Genomic DNA, 25066 nt, shown 5'->3' with positions numbered 1-25066 from the left:
AAGGTGATATGATACCGGATGATGGAATCAAGGGGTTTATTGTCCCAATATATAAAGGAGGGTCAAAAAGAAAGTGTAGTAACTATAGGAGTGACATTATTTGTCACTGTGCAAAGATACAGTAAAGGATAATGACAAGAAAAATAAGAGATAAAACAGAGGATGGTCTCACGGAGTAGCAATCTGGCTTTGTAAAAGGGGGACACTCAGCTGTTGATCTTATTTTTGGTGTAAGAGAAATGATGGGAAGATGCTGGGAATTTGAAAAAAACCTATTTATATCATTAGATTTGGAAAAAGCTCTTGATTGGATTACCTGATACTCCTTTAATGTATGGGATAGCTATGATTTAACTGGAATCTGTATTATTTGCATTTTTGAAATTTTATGAAGGTTTTTATTGACGGTATTTTTGCTGTAGCCATTGTTTATAAATGTACTTCTAATAATTTGTAATTCTTGTTTAAGAGTTTGCTCATTACAGGAAATTGTCATAACTCTGTTTTTGAAGTGTTAATGACTCCAAGTTTTTGTGAAGGGTAGTGGTAAGAGTTAGCATGTATATATTGGCTGGTATGTGTAAGCTTGCAGAACACAGTGAAGGACAGACTGCCTGAGGGAAGGTGTATGGCCAGTGTATCCAGGAAAGTGAGTTTTGATTTTTCAATTTCATTGGCAAATTGTATGTACTCATGTTGTTTGTTCAGGTGGCTAAGAAAGATGTTTAAAGTTTGGTGGCCAGATAACGAAAGCATCATTAATGTATCTAAGCCAAACTTAGCTTTCAAAGTAAAGGAATCTAGAACATGTTGCTTCACAAGCTTCCATATAAAAATTAGCAACTGGAGGAATTACTTTGCTGCACCAAGTAATTCCTGAAATGTAGTACATAGGCAAAGGTAGCTGTAATATCAGGCAGAAATTTATTTTGTATGAGAAGAATTCTATCACTGATTGGGATATTTGTGAAAAAGGCAGAAATGTCAAACTGACTAATAAATAATCTTTGCTGAGCATTGTGTTTTTTAATTTTTTTGGTTTATTTCTAATTTCTTGGCTAGGTAATAGTTAGGGCTATCTATGCCTTCAACTATTGGCTTAAGTAGAACGTTATGTTTGTGAACTCTGGGAACCCCATCAATTCTGGGAGTAATGTGGTAATAACAGTTATTTTTAACAGTATCCGATGGCTAAGAAGTGACAAAATTTTAACTGTTTTATTCTTAATCCTGTTAGTTGGATTATAGTTCACAAGTTGATAAGTGCTGCTATCAGAGACTAATCGAGTCATTTGATGAAGGTAGACATATTTATTTACAACAACCATAGTATTATCTTTTGTTAGATTTTATTATAGCTTTATCATTATTATTAGTTTTTAATAACTTGACTGCTAGTTCTGTTTTAGTGAGATTGCTACATATGGCTTTTGTATTATTCAAAATATTACATGTTTCTAAATGAATTTTATCAACTATATTACTTGAAAGAAATTTAATGCCTCTTTTAATGTACAGTTCGGTGCTACTGTGAAGTTTATACCTTTATTAAGTGGCGAAAGTTCACCATTATTTAGGAGGTGGCTAGATAGGTTGATCACATGGCTGTTACTTGTATGTAGATAAGGTTGCTCCTTATCTCCCTTGTTTGTGATTGGCTAGTTCTAGAGTGATGTACAAGGGAAGAGATATCCTGATTGGTTAAAATTAGCATTCATATTTTGCTCTTGTTTTAATATGAAATTTAGCCACAAGTTTTGCTTAATTACTTTCCAGAATATGTTTGGCTGTGTTATCAGTGATTTCTTCTAAGCACACATTCCAAATATCAGGATTCATATAACTAGAGTTCATGTTTCAAATTTTTAACTTGATTTTGGGCCATTGATAGATTTTTGCAGGCTGTTTGAATTTGCTACCTAAGTATTGCTCTCTCTGTGTGAGTATAGATTTAAAATGCTTTGACCAAAGTAAATTTCTTTTTCAGCTTGATTCTCTTATTCCTAATAGCTACTTATTCCTAAAGGTAGGTGTATCACTATGGACTGAAGACAGAAAAGTCTTCAGTCCATAGTGATACACCTACCTTTAGCTTACCGTAATGATTGCACTGCCTTATGAGTTAGATCTCCATTTATTGTGAGAATCTTGTTATAGTTACAGTTTCAGCATTCATTTTTAGAAATTATGGAAACAACTACTGCACTATAGTAAAACTTCAGTTTAATATAAACCAACAGAACCTAAAGGTACATAATGGAAGGTGCAGCCATGGGTTCATTACTATCCCCCCCCTGCCCAGTTGCTAACTTTTATATAGAAGCATTTGAGCAACATGCTCTAGATTCCTTTACTTTGAAAGTTACAGTTTGGCTTAGATATGTTGACAATGTTTTCATTATCCAGCCACACTGCTGCCAAACTTTAAATACTTTCCTTAGCCATCTAGACAAACAACATGAGTGCGTACAATTTACCACTGAAAGTGAATATCAAAACTCACTTTCTACTGCAAGCTTACACATACCAGCCAATATATACATGCTAACTCTTATCACTACCTTCACAAAACTTGGAGTCATTAGCATCCTTAAAAACAGAGCTACAACAATTTTCTCTAATAAGCAAACTCTTTAACAAGAATTATAAATTATTAGTAATGCAATTGCTAATAATTTGTACAGTAAAGTGGTAAAAAAGTTTGGTCTAAAATTTTTAGACCAAAAATTGGGGGTCGTCTTATACATGGGGTTAACCGGTTGAGAGATCCACAGTTGCCGTGGTGAAACTGCGGTACCTTGTCTCCGTGAACAGGCTTCCGCCAATCACTAGCCTTTGTTAACCCTGTCGATTGATGTCATTAACGGCTGATTCTGAATAAACCAATCAGAACTCTGAAAGCATTCATACATATGCAGCTCGTTTATGGGGTGTGGTAATGCATTAACAATATTTTGAGCACTAGCCCATAAAAATGTCTGAAAATAAAAACGATTGTCATATTCTTCAAAATTCAAGTTAAAAATCATCAATTACTCAAAAGAACATGGAAATAAAGCTTCAAAGAGACAGTATGGACCTCCTCCCACTGAGTGTATGATTAGACAGTGGAGGTTGAAGAAAGTGATGGGTGGAACTAATAGTGATATAGAAAATGATATGCCTGGAACTGAGAGTGATGATGCATAATTTCTTAATATGTATCTTAAAAATATTACCTAATTACTAAATCTGTGTTATGTTTAAAATATTGATTTCTTAATTTTGGGTTCAAAAAAGTAGGGTTCATCTTATACATGGGACGTCTTATACACGGAAAAATATGGAGCGTCAGGTGTATAGCGATAAGCATTTTTATACCACTGTTGAAGTATGACAGAAAGGAAGAGGGGAGGGGGAAGAAATGGGGAGATAGAAGGATGTGGAAGAATTGTGGATAAAACAAAGCTATATGAATTTAAAACCAGAGTTTCAAGGGGACCATGAATTCTTTTGCGAAGAAGGTGAAAGATAGAATATTTTTATTGGAAAAGAGAAGGATAGAATATGATGTATCAATATTATCATGATTAAAAAATCAAGATATGATATTCTAGATGTTTACAGTAATTACTTTGAAAGACTGTTAAATGAGGCATATGACAAGGTGCCTAGAGGAGAGCTGTTCAAAACTTCAGCTATATACCATCATCATCATCATCACCAAATTCCTGCCATGTACCCTCAAGGGATGTACAGGATATTATGATAGTACTATATGAAAAAATTACATTATTACTAACTTCCTATCAACAATTTTCATCCAAATCAATCTGTTACCTGTCAAGACTCCAACATTATCAGATCTTATATTTCTGTCTTCTACTACTACTTCTTATTTTTTCTCTTTTTTTTTTTTTTTGCCGTGTTGAGGTTTTCTATTCATTGAACTGCAACTGTACACAAGGATAAGGTGGTTAGCCCTGTGCCTCCCAGTGTATCCTATGTCTGTAGAAGTTTGAGTTCTCAAGGATGGTTTGCCTGCTTGCAGGATGAAACCCTCAGATAAACTAGAGAGAAAAACCCTGCAGTCCATGCCCAAGACCAGCTAACTTGGCTACGTCTGAGAGAGATCCTAAGCTCCTCACGTCAGCGATGGGAATCGAACCCAGGACACTCATCTCCCAGGCACATGGTTGCAAAGCGCACAGCCACTTGGCTAACCACACGGACTTCTGTCTTCTAAGGCACTTTTTACTGTATCAATCGACGTACATCTTGGTCTTCTGTATCTTTTTCCTGATAACCTGGCAAAGAACACTTGTTTTGCTAATCTTTCCTCTCCCATTATGTTTAAATTACCATACTTTTTGATATTAGCTAAGCTGATACATTCCTGGATGCTCACAATGTCAAGTTCTTTCCTAATATCCTCATTTTTATATGATATTGTCATTGATGCCATCTGTTCACTCTGTAATCTTTCTCAGAACTCTCCAGTCTTTGGTCAAGTGTCTTTAACCCAGCTTACAGCTCCATAACTTAAAGTTGGTTTGAACACTGTTTTGTATACAGCTAATTTAGTATTTTGATTAATTTCTCTCTTATTCCATATAAATTTATTCACTTCACTTCCTACCATACCAGCTTTATTAATTCTGCTGTCTATTTCCATATTTAATTTACCATCTTCACTAAAAATTGTGCCTAGGTAACTGAAATGTGTCACTTGTTCTATAGGTTCTCTATTCATTATGCAGTTGATATTTTCATTCTTGCCTATTTTCATTGTCTTTGTCCTGTTATTGCTGATTTTCATACTAAATTTATTACAATAGTTGTTAAATTTAGTCAGGGAATCTTACCTACTTGTACTGGATTTATTTAGAAGTAATCATCTACATAAAGTAAAGAGCTGAGATTAACATCTCCAATTTTGATATCAGATTAAATACCACTTTCCTTCATAATGTGATCCATATAGATGATGAATAACAGAGGGGATAACGTACATCATTGTCTGACACCAAATTTAACATCAAACTATCTACCTGTACTTCCTTCTATTCTGACTGCTAATACAGCTCAAATAAATATTGAGTATTGCTTGATATAATGCTTCATTGACACCATATAACTGTAGCATTTTGAATAGTTTTCCTCTTTGCATCTTGTCTATATAATTTAGGCAGATGGACGATGTAGTCAAATGTGACCTAGATGAGAGAAATGTAAGATCTAACAATATTCGAATACTGACAGGTGATAGAATAATTTGGAATAAAATTGTTGATAGAAAGTTAGCAATTATGTAAATTTTTCATGTAATACTGTTATAGTATCTTATATATTCCCTTAATATTATATGCATATCTGATATTTGATGATGAGAATGGTGATTTTGCTGTCTTTTTTCATTGTTTTGATGAATTAATGATGATGATGAATTAATTTCGATATGCACTTCATTAGAAACATCCCACCTCCTTACTTTACATATTCAACACAATAACGAAGTACCATGTGATATCAACATCACATGCGGCTACTATAAATAAGCACACTTATCCTCTATACATAATCAGTAAATGTTTGCCAGTAATGGGGAAACGTAGTGTCATAAGCCAATTTGACTGCAGGCATATCGTTTGGGCCCAGAGGGCAGGTGCCAGTATTTCAGAAGCAGCCACACTTGTTGGTTGCTCCTGTACTACTGTATCAACGGCTGAATTAGCCATGAACAGACATCTAGCAGAAAGGCACACATTGTTCAGCCATGCATTGTTGATCCTAGAGGTGAGCGTCAGTTGTCACGACTGGTATCTCAGCAGTGATGTGCAACAGTCACACAGCTCACCCATCAGTATAACACAGGGTAGTTTGACCTATTTCTACATGCCATGTGCCATAACTTGCTTCACGTAGGGTTCCACAGCTAGGGACCAACAAGGGTATCCATGATGATGGCCAGGCATCGCTAACAACACCTCGCATGGGATAAGGAACATTGGCAGTGGACCCTTGACAGATGGAAGAAGGTCACCTGGAGTGATGAGTCCCATTTCCTACTGCACCATACTGATGGCAAGGTTCACATTGGCATGAAGCCTTATTCTCTTGTTTCACAGTTGGGGTTCAACAGGTCAGTGGAGATAGTGTTATGGTCTGGGGAGCTTTTTCCTGGCATGTGTTAGGTCTGTTAGTTATCGACTTACAAACACTGAATGGTGAACACTACAGAGACCCATTAGCCAACCATCTCCATTCATATCTACAAAAGGTCTACCCTGACCATAGTGCCATCTTTCAACAGGACAATACACCTTGTCACCAGGCTTGTACAACTATGAGTGGTTGGAGGAACACAACAACAAATTTGCCATATTGTCTTGGTCCCCAAACTATCCTGACTGTAATCCAATTGAGTGTTTGGGATATGCTAGAACAGGGTGTGAGAACTGCTGATCCTCCTCCACAGAATGAACATGAACTGATGGAGTTGCTGCAATGGGCATGGATCAAATAACACATGCAGGATGTTTGGCACCTCGTGGAATCTGTTCCTAAGGCATCTGCAAGCCATGATTAACCAGAGAAACGTGTTCCTAATGCAAAGCTAACTCAGTGTATTACATAGGGAAACACCAAAAAATAGAGAACTTTCAAAACCGTGACTTGATCAAATACCAAATATTTGGTTTCATATTTGGCCTAAGCATATTGAATTAATTCTTATGAACAAATATCTTTGATGAAAAAAATTCATCCATTAAAAACTGATAAAAAAAAAAAATTAATGTGTGTGTGTGTGTACATGTGTATGGAAAGAAATGGTGGATATTAAAGATCCAACATTATTTCAAAGCCAAATGTATCTAGAAACTATGGAAGTTTCATATATTTGACCAAACAGCTTATGAGAATAGAATCCTAAGCATTGAAATTGTCCTAGCTTGCACCTACTTAAAAGAACACAACAGATGCCCAATTGTCCATATATTCACCTTTTATTAGTGCATTTGATGAAGGTTTCACTAGCACCTGTTTCAAACTGGTTAGTTCTCTTCAGAGACCACTGTATAAGTAAAGAGTCTTCTCCAAAAACTACGTAATCCCTCAGTTCACTTTATTATCAGTGAGTGACTAAAGAATTATTTTAACTCATAACTCAATAATGGTTCTGTAGAAATAGTGGATATTAAAGATCCGACATTATTTCAAAGTTAAGTATGTAGAAAGTATGAAAGTTTCATACATTTGACCAGAGTTCTTACAAGCCCTCTAGTCAAGTATATGAAACTTTCATATTTTGTACATATATTCGGCTTTGAAATAATGTTAGATCTTTAATATCCACTATTTCTATACAGTTAATGTCGTCCAGTTGAAAGGCTCTGTCTTTATTAATTAATTTTATGCACTGACTGAGACTTTCATAAGTTCACTTATGAAAAATACTTTTCTCTGGCATTAGATCAATTTAGTATTGAATGAGAGTTTTTGCTCTCTTGGGGTTTCTGCCTGGAGAGCTCTTGAGCTTCCATGAATTGGGATCTGTTGAGGTGGCCTTAATGGAGCTGCTTGAATGCCTGGAATATGAGCAGTTTTGCTTGGTGATTTAGTGAGCCTGTCACTGAGTAGAACCCCTGCTGAGCAATGAGTTAAATGATCTTTCAGGTCATTCATTGATTGGGTGATCTGATCTGAAGGATCGCCCAAGTTTTTGGAGAAGACCCTTCATTTATAGTGGACTCTGAAGAGAACCAATCAGTTGTAAACAGCTATCAGGCCAGTAAAACCTTTATCAAATGCGCTAATGAAAGGTAAATATATAAACACTTGGGCATCGGTTGTGTTATTTTAAGTAATGAAAGCCAGCCAGAGCAACTCCAATGCCAAGGATTGTATTCTCATAAGCTTTCTGGTCAAATATACAAAACTTTCATAGTTTCTACATGCATTTGGTTTTGAAATAATGTTGGATCTTTAATACCCAATATTTGTATATAGTTTACCACACTGAAATGAAGCTGTAAAGTTCTTTCTTTATTAATATATATGTGTGTGTACACGAGGGTGGTCTGAAAAGTTCTTGGGTTCGACCATAGATGGCAGCACTGTCGGCAAGAGTTTTTTTTTTCGAACTTGGTACATCTGTCATAAGCATCCATGTGAATTTGCAAGTCATTCTATCAAGTAGTTTGTTTTATACAGCTGTCTGAAGCTAAAGTATTGTCTGTATCCCTTGAAATGGATAAAATTGAGTATCGTACTGTTATAAAATTCTTTGTAAAAGAAGGTTTAATGGCAAAAGAAATTCATTAGAAGTTCATAAAAGTTTATGGACACTCTTCTCCTTCATTTTTGACAATTAAGAAATGGGCTGCTGAGTTTAAACGTGGCTATACCAGCCTTGAAGATGATCCACGTGAAAGACATCCAAAAAGTGTGACAACATCAGAAATCATTGATCAATTGCACAATATGCTATTGAATGACTGGTGAGTTCAAAGAGCGTGAAATTGCTGAGACTATAGACATTTCAAAAGAACGTGTAGGATAAATTTTGCATGAAGAATTGCATATGAAAAAGCTTTGCGCAAGATGGGTGCCGTGCTTGCTCACAGCAGATCAAAAATGCACTCGTATGAAAATCTTTGAACAGTGCTTGGAGCATTTTAACAAGAATAAAACCGATTTTGATTTATTACTATGGATGAGACTTGGATTCACCATTACACACCAAAATCAAAACAGTGGACAGAAGCAACAGAAGCCGGTTGTTCATTGCCAAATAAGACAAAGTCAGTTCCATCAGCAGGAAAGGTCATGGCATTGGTGTTTTGGGATGCTAAAGGCATTTTGTTTATTAATTATCTTGAAAAGGGTAAAACAATAACTGGGGAATATTCCAATCTTTTAACCAGACTAGACAAAAAAATTCGTGAAAAAAGACCTAGTTTGCAGAAGGAAAAAATCATCTTTCATCAGGACAATGCACCTGCCTACAAAAGTGTTATGGCAATGGGAAAATTAAGGGATATGCACTATGAATTATTGGAACATCCACCCTATTCCCCAGATTTGGCTCTCTGACTTCTATCTCTTCCCAAAACTAAAACTCTTCCTCGCTAGTCACCTGTTTTCTTCGAATCAAGAGGTGATTGCAGCTATAGAGTGGTATTTTGCAGATCTTACTGAGAACCACTACAGGGACGGGATAATGGCGCTGGAGCATCGCTGGAATAAATGTATTAGTCTTAAGAGAGATTATGTTGAAAAATAAAAATAATTTTGAAATTATAAATTCGTTTTTTCATTGTTAGGCCGAGAACTTTTAAGACCACCCTTGTATGTATATGTATGTGTAGAATTACCTTGGGTTTATCATACATTAAAGATACCAAGAAATTTTATACTTGGTTATAATCCTTTTCCCAAGGAAGCAAAACAAAGTTTTGCTTGTGAAATATATTCACTTCTGAGCTACTTGTATATAGAGGCTAATGACTTCATATCACCTGCCTTAGTATGTATTCCATAATGCATTGCATAACGGAAAGGGTCACTACTCAGACCGGTTTCAACCTTTATTGAGGTCTCATCAGTGGGAGTCAGACCCAGGAGAGATACCAAGGTTGAAGTAATGCAGAAGTCTCTACATCTTTCTCTCATCCAGAGATTTTTATCAATAAAGGTAAGCACCTTTCATCTACTTGTATATGAGATATATATGACTTCTGCATTACTTCAACCTTGGTGTCTCTCCCAGGTCTTGCCCCCACTGATGAGCCCTCAATGAAGGTTGAAACCAGTCTGAGTGGTGATCCTTTCCATTATGCATTGCATTCTACACGTCCAAAAAGGGTTGAGTGCTTTGCATTATGGGATAAATACTAAGGTAATTGATATTAAGTCATTAGCCTCTATATACAAGTAGCAATTTTTTTTTTCCCAAAACGTTTATTTTAAAAATTTATCCTTTTCTTTTAGACTTGCACGGTGATCCGAATGAATTTTTGGAAATTATGGAGACAACTACCGTGTTTGAATAAAAACTTTAGTTTACTATTACTAAAATTTTACAATTCGACGTTTCGACCTTTATGTCAAGGTCATCTTCTGGAGCGTACAAATATACACAAGAAACAAGCTATACTACAATCATACTGGTTCGTTAAAGACACTGACTAACCGCTACCACAATTGTTGGCCTGACCTCTGGTGGGAAAAAAAAAAAAAATTATACATCAACGCTAGAGTCCTATTATTTGTGTTGTCTACTCTATACATATATTAACATCATTCCAGCCAGTTTGAGTGGAATGGTTTCTAATACTAGCAGATTGGCTAGAGTCCTGGCTTATGTTGAATCTTTCATATTAGGTTGGCTGAATATGTGCCATCCAGATCCTTGGAATTTTCATACCATCTTTATTGTTGATATTTGGGTGGTTTATCAGGATTTCGCAGGATTCTTTAAATTTTCTTTCGTACCATGTTTTTGTGCGGTGTAAGGAGCAGGTGCTTTTCTAGTTGATTTGGTGTAAGGTGTTAAGTGCATGGTCTGAGAAGCCTGCTTCACCATAATGGTTATTTAATGTGTCTAATGTGTTCTTTCTTGCATATAGGGATTGTCCGTCCTGTTTCACCAATGTACGGTAAGTTACAGGTGCAGCGGATGCAATAGACTCCAGGATGTGCTAATGGGAGGAGAGGATCCTTAGAGGAGCTGAATATGGTTTTAAGTTTAGTGGGTGGTTTAAAGGTGGCATTGAGGTTATAATGTTGTAGGATTCTGTTGATTTTTTCTGATAACCCTTTAATGTATGGGATGGCTATGGTTTTACTGTAATTTAGATTTGTTTTTGTTGTGGTTATTTATAGAGTATTTTATTGATAGTATTTTTGTTATAGCCATTGTTTATGAATGTGTCACTAATGATTTTTAATTCTTGTTTCAGGGCTTGTTGGTTAGAGCAAATAGTTGTGGCTCTGTTTTTAAGGGCATTTATGACTCCATATTTTTGTGCTGGGTGGTGATATGAATTCGCATGTATGTATTGGCCCGTGTGTCGGTTTTCGGTAGACCGTGAAGGATAGACTGCCTGAAGGAAGACGTGTAACTAGTGTGTCTAGGAACGGGAGTGAATTTTGGTTTTCGATTTCAATGGTAAATTGTATGCGTTCGTGTTGTTTGTTTAGGTGGCTGAGGAATGTGTTTAGCATTTGTCGACCGTGCAGCCAGATCGCGAACACGTCATCAACGTATTCGAGCCAGATTGTCGGTCGAAGCGTGGCGGAATCAAGAGCCCTTTGCTCAAAGGTTTCCATGTAGAAGTTTGCGATTGGGGGGATAATGGTGAGCCCATGGCTGTACCTTCCTTTTGTAGGTAGAATTTGTTTTGCCACACGAAGTAACCGGACTTTAGTATACGTGGGCAAAGAGGGCCGTAATGGCGGGCGGAAATTTGTTCTGTAGTAGGAGAATTGTGTCATTGATGGGGACATTAGTGAAAAGGGCAGAAACGTCAAAACTGACTAATAAGTCGTCTTTGTCGAGTGTTATGTTTTTGATTATGTTTATAAAGTGTTGTGTGTTTTTTTATGTAGGAGGGGGAATGACCTACCAACTCCTTGAGTGTTGCCGCTAATTTCTTGGCTAGGTGGTAATTGGGACTGTCTATTCCTTCCACTATTGGTTGAAGGGGCACATTTTGTTTGTGTATTTTCGGAACCCCATATATTCTGGGGGTGGCAGGTGTAGTGCGGTTTGAGTTTTTTTTTTTAACTGTGTCTGGTGGCCAAGAAGTGACGGACTTTAGTAGTTTTTCTGTTTTGTCCTTTATCCTCTTTGTTGGGTTATAATTTACCATTTTATGTGTGTTGTTATCGGCTACTAGTTGGTTCATTTGCAGTATGTATGTTGACCTCTCAAGGACAACAGTGGCACTGCCTTTATCAGCTTTCGTTATTATTATGTTTTGTTTTGGCTTTTAATGATTTAATTGCTGCTAATTCTGTTTTAGTCATGTTCTGTATGGTTTTCTTGGTATTTAGGACATTACTGGTTTCTAGTCGTATTTTGTCTGCTATGTTGTTAGGTAGGGATCTGATGCCTCTTTCAATGTGGTAGATAAAATCTAATTTGTTTACCTTTTTAGGCGCTATTGCGTAGTTCAGTCCTTTATTCAGCAGCGTGAGTTCGCCGTTGTTCAGGGTGTGGCTTGATAAGTTGATCACATGGTTCTTGCTTGTCGGTGGTTGGTCGCTCCTTGTCTCCCTTGTTTGTTGTTCATTGTTGTTTCTCGGGGAGGAAGTTCTCTGATTGGCCGCCATATTTTGCCGTTGTTTCAACCTGTGGAATTTTTTCTCAAGTTTTTCTTTGTTCTTTTCCAGGGTATGCTTGGCCGAATTGTCAGTAATTCTTTCAAATGTTTGTAGAATGTCTTGGTTAACATAGTTCGATAGTTCTGATTGTAATTCAGAAACTAGATTTTGTGTTGTAGCTAGGTTTCGGCGGGCTGTTTGGATCTGTTCTCTAAGCATTGCTTTTTCTGTGCTGTCATAGATATGGAGTGAACCAACTAGTAGCCTATAACACATATAAAATGGTAAATTATAACAACAAAGAGGATAAAGGACAAAACAGAAAAACTACTAAAGTCCATCACTTCTTGGCCACCAGACACAGTTAAAAAAAAAAAAAAAAAAAAAACTCAAACCACACTATGCCTGCCCCCCCAGAATATATGGGGTTCCGAAAATACACAAACAAAATGTGCCCCTTCGACCAATAGTGGAAGGAATTGACAGTCCCAATTACCACCTAGCCAAGAAATTAGCGGCAACACTCAAGGAGTTGGTAGGTCATTCCCCCTCCTACATAAAAAACACACAACACTTTATAAACATAATCAAAAACATAACACTCGACAAAGACGACTTATTAGTCAGTTTTGACGTTTCTGCCCTTTTCACTAATGTCCCCATCAGTGACACAATTCTCCTACTACAGGACAAATTTCTGCCCGACATTACGGCCCTCTTTGCCAACGTACTAAAGTCCAGTTACTTCGTGTGGCAAAACAAATTCTACCTACAAAAGGAAGGTACAGCCATCGGCTCACCATTATCCCCCCCCAATCGCGAACTTCTACATGGAAACCTTTGAGCAAAGGGCTCTTGATTCTGCCACGCTTCGACCGACAATCTGGCTCAGATACGTTGACGACGTGTTCGCGATCTGGCCGCACGGTCGACAAACGCTAAACACATTCCTCAGCCACCTAAACAAACAACACGAACGCATACAATTTACCATTGAAATCGAAAACCAAAATTCGCTCCCATTCCTAGACACACTAGTTACACGTCTTCCTTCAGGCAGTCTATCCTTCACGGTCTACCGAAAACCGACACACGGGCCAATACATACATGCGAATTCATATCACCACCCAGCACAAAAATATGGAGTCATAAACACCCTTAAAAACAGAGCCACAACTATTTGCTCTAACCAACAAGCCCTGAAACAAGAACTAAAAATCATTAGTGACACATTCATAAACAATGGCTATAACAAAAATACTGTCAATAAAATATTCTATAAATAACCACAACAAAAACAAATCTAAATTACAGTAAAACCATAGCCATCCCATACATTAAAGGGTTATCAGAAGAAATCAACAGAATCCTACAACATTATAACCTCAATGCCATCTTTAAACCACCCACTAAACTTAAAACCATATTCAGCTCCTCTAAGGATCCTCTCCTCCCATTAGCACATCCTGGAGTCTATTGCATCCGCTGCACCTGTAACTTACCGTACATTGGTGAAACAGGACGGACAATCCCTATATGCAAGAAAGAACACATTAGACACATTAAATAACCATTATGGTGAAGCAGGCTTCTCAGACCATGCACTTAACACCTTACACCAAATCAACTAGAAAAGCACCTGCTCCTTACACCGCACAAAAACATGGTACGAAAGAAAATTTAAAGAATCCTGCGAAATCCTGATAAACCACCCAAATATCAACAATAAAGATGGTATAAAAATTCCAAGGATCTGGATATTCAGCCAACCTAATATGAAAGATTCAACATAAGCCAGGACTCTAGCCAATCTGCTAGTATTAGAAACCATTCCACTCAAACTGGCTGGAATGATGTTAATATATGTATAGAGTAGACAACACAAATAATAGGACTCTAGCGTTGATGTATAATTTTTTTTTTTTTTTCCCACCAGAGGTCAGGCCAACAATTGTGGTAGCGGTTAGTCAGTGTCTTTAACGAACCAGTATGATTGTAGTATAGCTTGTTTCTTGTGTATATTTGTACGCTCCAGAAGATGACCTTGACATAAAGGTCGAAACGTCGAATTGTAAAATTTTAGTAATAGTAAACTAAAGTTTTTATTCAAACACGGTAGTTTCTCCATAATTTCCAAAAATGCATTTAAAAATTTAATTTAGCAGCTTCAGCTGAATATTTGGTGCTTTGGCCAAATTGCACAATGAAGAAGAATATGTGTAATAATACTTCATCTAACTATTTAGCCACATGAAAATGTGAAAATGACCATCCTTAATTGGAAAGTTTTGAAAAAGAGTGGAGAGCTTATGAGAAAATGACCTGTGGCATCGGAGTTGTCTTAGCTTGCACTCCCAGGTACCTGTATATTCACCTTTTTATTTATATATATATATATATATATATATATATGAAGCCATGTGTATATGGCTGTGAAATATGGATTGACCTGTTCATTTTACAATGCTGAAATGAAGACTTTTAGGCTCTTCTCTGATAAATTAATTTTTCAGAGAAGAGCCTAGAGAAGAGAGTTGTATTTTTCCATTAGTACACCATGGTCACTGCATAAGAGTAATTAGTTACTCTTATGTAATCTCTTCTCTGATAAATTAATTTATCAGAGAAGAGTCTAAAAGTTTTCATCTCAGAATTGTAAAATGAAAAGGCCAATTCATATTCCATAGCCATGTACACATGGCTTCATATATACGTAAACACTGGATTCCATAAATTAAGGAACAAACAGAAAAATCACAACTCAAAAACTGTATGATGAATTTTTTATGCAATGCATCATACACTGTGATATGAGATGTGAAAGAAACACCTAAAAAATTGTAAATAAATGGTTTAATTCAGTGGGTACAGAGTTCTAAAACAAGATGTGAAAATGAGATTGTCAAAGTTCCTCAATGTGAAATGTTTTCACTCCGCACTGTATTGGTTTGTAATGGTGTCCAGGAGCTCAGTTGTTAACAACAACCATTGCTCTTGCAAAGCTAGGTCCATCAAGATCTTGGAGGGGGGGGGTAGTGGGGGAAGTTGAGAACAGCAACTTGTCTACTTAGAGCATCACAGACATGCTTAATATGATTAAGGCCTAGAGATCTGGCTGGCATTCCATATGTACAAGAGTCTGTTTTTGAAGATATTAGTCTGTGAGGAAGAGCATCATTGTCTTGTAGGATAAATGTCTCCCCTATTGTACCTGCATATGGACAAACATAGGGATCCAGACCTTGTCTCTCCATATGTTGTAGCATTCAAGGTTCCGCTAAGAAGTACATACGGGTTGGTGCATCTACCTGATGAGATGCTTCCCCAAACCATTACACTACCACCTCCACCATAAGTGTCCCTTTAATAGATGTTACAGGGATGATATGGTTCTCTCCAGATCCTGGCCCATTTCAGTTGTTCTCCTATGGTGTGGTGTTGGGATAAGGGTATGCAGACTACCGGTCACCTAGCATACAGACCACTTTCTGTGCACAGTGGAAGCAAGTACCGATGTCCCTGTAGCTAATATGAGATCAGATCATAGCTAATTCAGGGTGGCCCTCCTATTTCAACAAGCTGATAATCAGAGATATCAGTTACCCACTGTGGTTGTAGCCCATGCCCTTCCTTTTCACTGTATCTCCAGGATACTGTTTGTGACTTGGAATTGGCTTCAAGGTCTGTGAACCACATAACAACTTACATGCAATCATCTGGCTGCCTCCTCCTGACTGCCCACCCTCTAATCTTATGATGGTTTGCCACCTGAATTCATTGTTAAATGATATTTTGACATCACTAAATGTGTCTGTTGCGCCAGATACGAAATGGGAAACCACTCCAAAATGCCTATTTTCATGCCGTGGCTCATTTGCAGATAGCACCACTTATTTGTATATGGTAAGCAAACTCACCGTTACTTTTTATATAATATACCTAACTTTCATGTGTTTCTCTCCCCCTCCCCCCACGTTATTGTGATTTTTCTTTGTTCCTTAATTTTCCATATTCCATAGCCATGAGGAAACTGGGGGGGGGGTATATAGTATGATTCTGAAGCAGGATATTTATGATCCTTCCATATTTTATAGCAAAATGTGAAAAAATCACAGCTTATGACATAACTTTCTCATAAACTCACTGGTAAATTTTCAAAAGTCTTTTCTATATTTGGCTATAAAATAGAAATGGATCCATAATATCATCTCTTGTAGTAGCTCAGTTATTCCAAATTTAAGTTCTTTATTTTATATTCTAATATGTGATTATGCACCTACAGAAAATTAACTTTTTCACATGGGATTGCTATGGTATATTTAACCTAAGGTTATTGCTCTTTTTAAGGTTTCTGCTTGGTCTATGATGAGAACAAACAGTTCGTATAGCATATCAGGCCAGAGAAACCGATTAAATGCACTAATAAAAAGTGGGTATACAGGATCTTGTGCGGAGTTCATTTCCTATAAATTGCATGCAAAGGCAATTCTGATGCTGAAGATGCTGTTCTTATTGTACTGTTAAGTCTTTGCTAAATCTCGGGTAAATTTTCAAAACTTAAGTTTCTTTCTACACGTGGCTGTAAAATGTGGTTGAATCCATAACATTCTCCATTTCAATATAATAAAGCTGTCATTAAATTTTATATGGAAAATTTATTTAAAAAAAAAAAAATCTTAAAAATCAAAACATTTATCATCATCATCATAAAATTCTTGACTTGTACCCTCAAGGGTGTTAAGGATATTAGGATACAGGATATTATGTTTATATTTCATGAAGAACTTACATTATTATTAACTACCTATCAACAATTTTCCTCCAAATCAATCTGTTATCTATCAAGACTCCAACATTATCATCATCATCATCAAATTTCTGCCATGTACCCTCAATGGGTGTACAGGATATGATAGTACTACATGAAAAAAATTACATCATTACTAACTTCCTATCTACAATTTTCCTCCAAATCAGTCTGTTACTTGTCAAGACTCCAACATTATCAGATCTTATATTTCTATCATCTAAGGCACTTTGTACCATATCAATCCACCTATATCTTGGTCTCCCTCTGGGTCGTTTTCCTGCCAACCTGGCAGAGAACACTTGTTTTGCTAATCTTTCTTCGCCCATTCTGTTTAAGTGACCATACCACCTGAGATTAGCTCTGCTAACGCATTCCTGGATGCTGACAATGTCAAGTTCTTTCCTAATATCCTCATTTTTAATATGATATTACCATTGATGCCACATGTTCATGCTTATAATCTTTCTCAGGACTCTCATGTCTGCGGTCTCTAGTCTTTGGTCAAGTGTTTTACTTCTGACCTAGCACTCAGATCCATAAGTTAAAACTGGTTTGAACACTGTCTTGTATACAGCTAATTTAGTGTTCTGACTAATTTCTCTCTTATTCCATATGAATTTATTCAATTGACTTCCCACCATACCAGCTTTGCTGATTCTGTTTTCTATTTCTATATTTAATTTACCATCTTCACTAAAAATCGTGCCTAAGTAGCTGAAATGTTTTACTTGTTCCACAGATTCTCCATTCACAACGCAGTTGACATTTTCAATGATTCTACCTATTTTCATTGTCTTTGTCTTTTTATTGCTGACCTTCATACCATATCTATTACAACAGCTATTCGATTTAGTCAGAGAATCTTGCAGACTTGTAGCAGATTTATTTAGAAGTATAACATCATCCACATAAAGCAAAGAGCTGACATTAACATCTCCAATTTTGATATCATGTTTAATACCACTTTCCTTCATAATGTGATCCATATAGATAATGAATAACAGAGGGGATAATGTACATCCTTGTCTCACACCAGATTTAACATTAAAACATCTTCCTGTACTTCCTTCAATTCTAACTGCTGACTTACAACTCAAATAAAGACTAAGTATTGCTTGATATAATGCCCCATTGACACCATATAACTGCAGCATATTGAATAGCCTCTCTCTTGGCACCTTGTCATATGCCTTTTCCAAATCGACAAAACTTAAATACAGATCTGTGTTATATTCCCATGCTTTCTCGACTATTTGTTGTAAAGTGAAGATCAGATCCTTACAGCCTCTGTTTGGCCTGAATCCAGCTTGTTCTTCACCAAGCTTTTCTTCCACAATTCTTCTCAACTGTTTCTCAAGTATACTTGCATAGATCTTGCCAGGAACACTCAGTAAATACTTCTGTAATTCTCACATTCCGTTTTATTTCCCTTTTTATATATGGGTACTATGAGTGCTCTATTCCAATCATCAGGAATTCGTCCCTCTGTCCAGGCTTTCTGAACTATGCAGTGCAGCCACTGTAAGACTCTTATACCACCATACTTCAGCATTTCTGGTCGAATATCATCTACTCCTGCTGCCTTTCCACATTTCAAGCCTTTGATGGATTTTTCTACTTCAAGTATGGATATGTATTCCTGACTGCATGCCTGGTCAATGTTTTTTACCACTGTGCTGTCATCACTGCTTGTTTCATTTAGCAATTTTTCGAAGTAATTACTCCATACTTCAAAGATATCTTTTTCTCCCATTTTCATGTCACCTTTATCATCTCTAACTCCTTTTACAGCACTCTTTCTTCCATTTCTAAGCTTCTTCAACAACCTCCAGAATATTTTGCCACCTTCTTGATATTTATTTTCTATGTTCTTGCCAAAGTCCTCCCATGACTTTTGTTTAGCTAATTTTACGAAGTGTTTAGCTTTCTTACATTTGTCTCTGTAATCTCTAAGAGCACAAGCTGATTTATTTGCCATGAACTTTGGTTATGTTTTTCTTTTCCTTCATCGCTTCTTTAACTTCCTGTGTCCACCCCCAAAACACAGATACCATGACCTTTTCTGCTGATATAACAGACTTTGTCTTCTTTGATCTGATTTTTTTATCCTTGCAGACAACCTCACCACATGCCTCTCTGGCAGAATCAATGAATGTTTTCTTCAGAGTTCACCACTGAATCTCCAAGGTTTGATTTCTCTTCTCAAATTCTTTCATTTTTTCTTCAATAATCTTTGTGTATTTTTATTTATTAGTCTACAGTTCACATCTGAGAGCTGCTCCACTTTTATTCGCTTTAAAACTTTCTTACGTATTATTCTTTTAAATATTAAATTCAATTTTATCCTGCTCAAGACTAAATAGTGATAACTTCCAATTTCAAATCCTCTGTACACTCTGGTGTCCTGCACCAGGGAGAAAACATCACTATCAACAATAACATAGTCAATGAGACTTTTCTTATTCCCAGCCTCTTCTCTCCTGTGAATTTGTGCACATTTTTATGTGGAACATGGTGTTAGTAATAACCAGTCCATGTCCTGAGCAGAAATCAACAGATATTTGCCATTATTATTAGCTTTGCTCTTTTCTCCAAATTTTCCAAAAATATTTTTGTATGTCTCATAATTATTTCCTACTCTGCTATTTAGATCCCTAACAAGGATCAACTTTTCCTTTTTCATTGTGTCAGTTGCTTTTTCTAGAGCCTCAAAAAATTCCTCCACTTCTACCTTAGTAGAACCTTCTGTGGCACCATAGGCACAAATAAGTCTCATTGTCCAGTTCCCCATTTTCATATTTGCCCACATTACTCTACATGTACCCTCAAGGAGGTGTACAGGATATGATAGTACTACATGAAAAATTTACATCATTACTAACTTCCTATCTACAATTTTTCTCCAAATCAGTCTGTTACTTGTCAAGACTCCAACATTATCAGATCTTATATATCAATCCACCTATATCTTGGTCTTCCTTTGGGTCGTTTTCCTGCCAACCTGGCAGAGAACGCTTGTTTTGCTAATCTTTCCTAGCCCATTCTGTTTAAGTGACCATACCACCTGAGATTAGTTCTGCTAATATATTCCGGGATGCTGACAATGTCAAGTTCTTTCCTAATATCCTCGTTTTTAATATGATATTGCCATTGATGCCATCTGTTCACGCCTCTAATCTTTCTTAGGATTCTCATATCTGCGGTCTCTAGTCTTTGGTCAAGTGTTTTACGTCTGACCCAGCTCTCAGATCTATAAGTTAAAATTGTTTTGAACACTCTCTTGTATACAGCTAATTTCGTGTTCTGACTAATTTCTCTCTTATTCCATATGAATTTATTCAATTGACTTCTCACCATACCAGCATTGCTGATTCTGTTGTCTATTTCTATATTTAATTTACCATCTTCAGTAAAAATTGTGCCTAAATAGCTGAAATGTTTTACTTGTTCCACAGGTTCTCCATTCACAACACAGTTGACATTTTCAATGATTCTGCCTATTTTCATTATCTTTGTCTTTTTATTGCTGACCTTCATACCATATCTATTACAACAGCTATTCAATTTAGTCAGAGAATCTTGCAGACTTGTAGCAGATTTATTTAGAAGTATAACATCATCCGCATAAAAAAAAAAAAACTGACATTAACATCTCCAATTTTGATATCATGTTTAATACCACTTTCCTTCATAATGTGATCCATATAGATAATGAATAACAGAGGGGATAATGTACATCCTTGTCTCACACCAGATTTAACATTAAACCTATTAATGTACTTCCTTCAATTCTAACTGCTGACTTACAACTCAAATAAAGACTAAGTATTGCTTGATATAATGCCCCATTGGCACCATATAACTGCAGCGTATTGAATAGCTTCTCTCTTGGCACCTTGTCATATGCCTTTTCCAGATTGACAAAACTTAAATACAGATCTTTGTTATATGCCCATAATTTCTCCACTATTTGTCATAAAGTGAAGATCTGATCCTGACAACCTCTATTTGGCCTGAACCTGGCTTGTTTTTCACCAAGCTTTTCTTCCACAATTCTTTTCAACCGTTTCTCAAGTATACTGGCATGAATCTCACCAGGAACACTCAGTAGGGAAATACCTCTGTAATTCTCACATTCAGTTTTATTTCCCTTTTTATATATGGGTACTATGAGAGCTCTACTCCAATCATCAGGAATTTGTCCCTCTGTCCAGGTCTTCTGAACTATGCACTGTAAAACTTTTATACCAGCATACTTCAGCATTTCTGGTCAAATATCATTACTCCTGCTGCCTTTCACATTTCAAGCCTTTGATGGCTTTTTCTACTTCAAGTATGGATATGTATTCCTGACTGTATGCCTGTTGAGTGTTTTTTACTACTGTACTATCACTGCTTGTTTCATTTAGCAATTTTTCGAAGTAATTACTCCATACTTCAAAGATATCTTTTTCTCCCATTTTCATGTCACCTTTATCATCTCTAACTCCTTTTACAGCACTCTTTCATCCATTTCTAAGCTTCTTCAACAACCTCCAGAATATTTTTCCACCTTCTTGATATTTATTTTCTATGTTCTTGCCAAAGTCCTCCCATGACTTTTGTTTAGCTAATTTTACGAAGTGTTTAGCTTTCTTACATTTGTCTCTGTAATTTCTAAGAGCATAAGCTGATTTATTTGCCATGAACTTTGGTTATGTTTTTCTTTTCCTTCATCGCTTCTTTAACTTCCTGTGTCCACCATGGAGTTCTTAGTTTTCTATCCTTGCAGACAACTTCACCACATGCCTCTCTGGCTGAATCAATCAATGTTTTCTTCAGGACTTGCCACTGAATCTACAAGGTTTGTTCCTGTTCTCAAACTCTTTCATTTTTAATTCAATAATCTTCGTGTGTTTTAGTCTACAGTTCGCATCTGAGAGCTGCTCAACTTTTATTTGCTTTAAAACTTTCTTACATGTTATTCTTTTAAATATTAAATTCAATTTTATCCTGTTCAAGACTAAATAGTGATCACTTCCAATTTCATATCCTCTGTACACTCTGATATCCTGCACCAGGGAGAAAAGATCACTATCAACAATAACATAGTCAATGAGACTTTTCTTATTCCTAGTATCCTGCCACGCCTAAATGAATCATCACCTGATCAGTAGTATTAGTTCATTGGTTTAGCCTCTCCCGATACTTTTGAACTGAACTAAATGTGTATAGTGGCTGTTTACTGTCAGTTAGTTAATTATACTCTGTAATCAAATCTCTTTCTCTCTTCTCATAAGATTTTTTTTTTAATTATGCCATCATAAATTCACTTATTCATGTCTAGACTTAATAGGATTGCATTCCATTTGTTCTACCCAGCAGCATATAGGATACTCATAGCACAAATGTTAATTATTAAATTGTTTGCCATTAATGAAAGTATTTCTACTCACTCTTATTCTTTCCTTTACATTTTCCATTCTCACATGACTTATTAATGATGGTTCACATATTTACAGCTTGGAGTAATTCAGATATGCCAACCAAATAGAGCATTCTCCTTCATTATCGTTTTTTAATATGTCTTAGAACAAACACATTGTCCCCCACTCTACGCAGATCTGATTACAATTAATTGATAAGTTAAAGTATTCAGAGTTAACATTGCAGTGAACCCACAGCTCACTGCATTAAACCAGTTAAGATGAGTGCCGATCTGCTATGCACTATTACAACTTTCATACATCGATAAAAATGCAATCAAATTAATGTGAATTCTGGAGTCACATGACAGCACACCCAACTGAAATGGGCATGCAATGCCACTGTTTGGCACCTTATCACATGCCTTTTGCAGGTCTACAAAACTCAAATACAGATCTTTGTTATATTCCCATGATTTTTCAACTATTTGTTGTAAAGTGAAAATCTGATCCTTACAGCCTCTATTTGGCCTAAATCCAGCTTGTTCTTCACCAGGCTTCCCTTACACAATCCTTCTCAACCATTTCTCAAGTATACTTGCATAAATCTAACCAGGAACACTCACTAGGGAAATACCTCTGTAATTCTCATATTTAGTTTTATTTTCGTTTTGTATATGGGTACTATCTGGAATTCATCCCTCTGTCTAGGCTTTCTGAATTATGCAGTGCAGCCACTGTAAGAATTTTATACCTCCATACTTGAGCATTTCTTGAATATCATCTACTCCTGCTGCCTTTCCACATTTTAGGCTTTTGATGGTTTTTTCTACTTCAGCTATGGATATGTATTCCTGATTGCATGCCTGTTGATGGTTTTTTTTTTTACCACTATGCTGTTATTGAATATTTCATTTAGCAATTTTTCCACAGTAATTACTCCATACATCAAGGATATCTTTTTCTCCAGTTTTCATCTCACCTTTATCATCTGTAATTCCCTTTACAGCATTCTTTCCTCCATTTCTAAGTTTTTTCAACTGCCTCCAGAATATCTTGCCACCTTCTTGATATTTATTTCCTATGTTCTTACCAAAGTTTTTCAAGACTTTTGTTTAGTTAGTTTTACACGGTGTTTAGCTTTCTTACATTTGTCTCTAAGAGTACAAGCTGAGTTATTTACAAGGAACTTTTGAGGTACTTTCGTCTTTTCCTTCAGTGCCTCTTTAACTTCCTGTGTCCACCATGGAGTTCTGATTTTTTTTTTTAATCCTTGCAGACAATCTCACCACATGCCTCTCTGGCCGAATCGGTGTTTTCCTCAGGATTTGTCACTGAACCTCCAAGGTTTGGTTTCTATTTTCAAACTCTTTCATTTTTTCTTCAATATTTTTTGTGTATTTTAGTCACATCTCAGAGCTGCTCAACTTTTATCACTTTAAAAGTTTCATACATGTTCTTTTCTATATGAAATTCAGTTTTATCCTGCTCAAGACTAAATGGTGATCACTTCCAATTTCAAATCCTCTGTACACTCTAGTGTCCTTTACCAGTTGAGAAAACATCACTATCAACAACAGCATAATCAATGAGGCATTTCTTATTCCTTCTACTTCTCTCCATGTGAATTTATGCACGTTTTTATGTTGGAGCATTGTGTTAGTAATATTAGCTTTGCTCTTTTCTCCAAATTTTCTCAGAATATTTCTGTATATATGACAATCATTTCCTAGTCTGCTATTTAAATCCTCAACAAAGACCATCTTTTCTTTTTTCATTGTGCCAGTTGCTTTAAAAGTTTCTTACATGTTCTTTTTTATTATGAAATTCAATTTTATCCTACTCAAAACTAAATTTTGATCAATTCCCATTTCAAATCATCTGTACACTCTAGTGTCCTCATTCTGATATTTTCCCTCATAACTCTACTTGATATTGCCTGCCATTCAAGAAGATTAGCCTCATATTTAGTGTTGAATACTATATCTACTCCTTCTGTTCCCTGATTGTTATTGCCTGAATATAATATTTTGTATTTATTGCTTAGAAAGATCTCACCAGGTTTTCTCTTTTTTGTTTCAGTCACCCTTATTATGTTTTGTTGATCTTGTACTTATTGAATTCCTCAAATAACAAAATAAAAATATTAGCGTACATTTTAAATTGCAAAATATAGAGAATAATTATGAATTTATTAATCATAATGAATTTGTAATAAATGATGATTTAAGAAAGGAAATTTTCCAGCTTTTTTTGAGTGAACCTACATCTGGTTTCTTCATAAATATTTTCTTTCTAAAAAATTGTACTGTGGAGTAAGTTTATTCATTACCTTTGAAAATGGGTATGGTTTGTATCCAATGCAATCATTTCAGCCATAGTGTGATGCAGAGATATTTTCTGTTTGCCATCTGCATCCTTTTTTTTTTTTAAGATTATTCATTATTGTCAAAAATGTTGGCTGTTTTGGCAGCTTTACTTTAGATTCTAACTGCTTGCTTGTTCAAGTATTGTGTTTTGATATTTCAGTTTCATTTTGTT

General features: G+C 36.0%; 1 protein-coding gene across 2 annotated transcripts in view; it reads left to right on the top strand.

Moving 5' to 3' along the window:
- Window positions 1–25066, top strand: part of LOC150098012 (NSFL1 cofactor p47-like) — a 108949-nt gene that overhangs the window by 65290 nt on the left and 18593 nt on the right. The window lies entirely within an intron of this gene.

This window comes from Typopeltis vanoorti, chromosome 16 (assembly GCF_054136105.1).
Source record: "Typopeltis vanoorti isolate ZY-2024b chromosome 16, IOZ_Tvanoo_1.0, whole genome shotgun sequence".
Lineage (NCBI taxonomy): Eukaryota > Metazoa > Arthropoda > Arachnida > Uropygi > Thelyphonidae > Typopeltis > Typopeltis vanoorti.
Note: the sequence above shows the minus strand (reverse complement) of the source record. Positions and strands in the feature narration are given on the sequence as shown.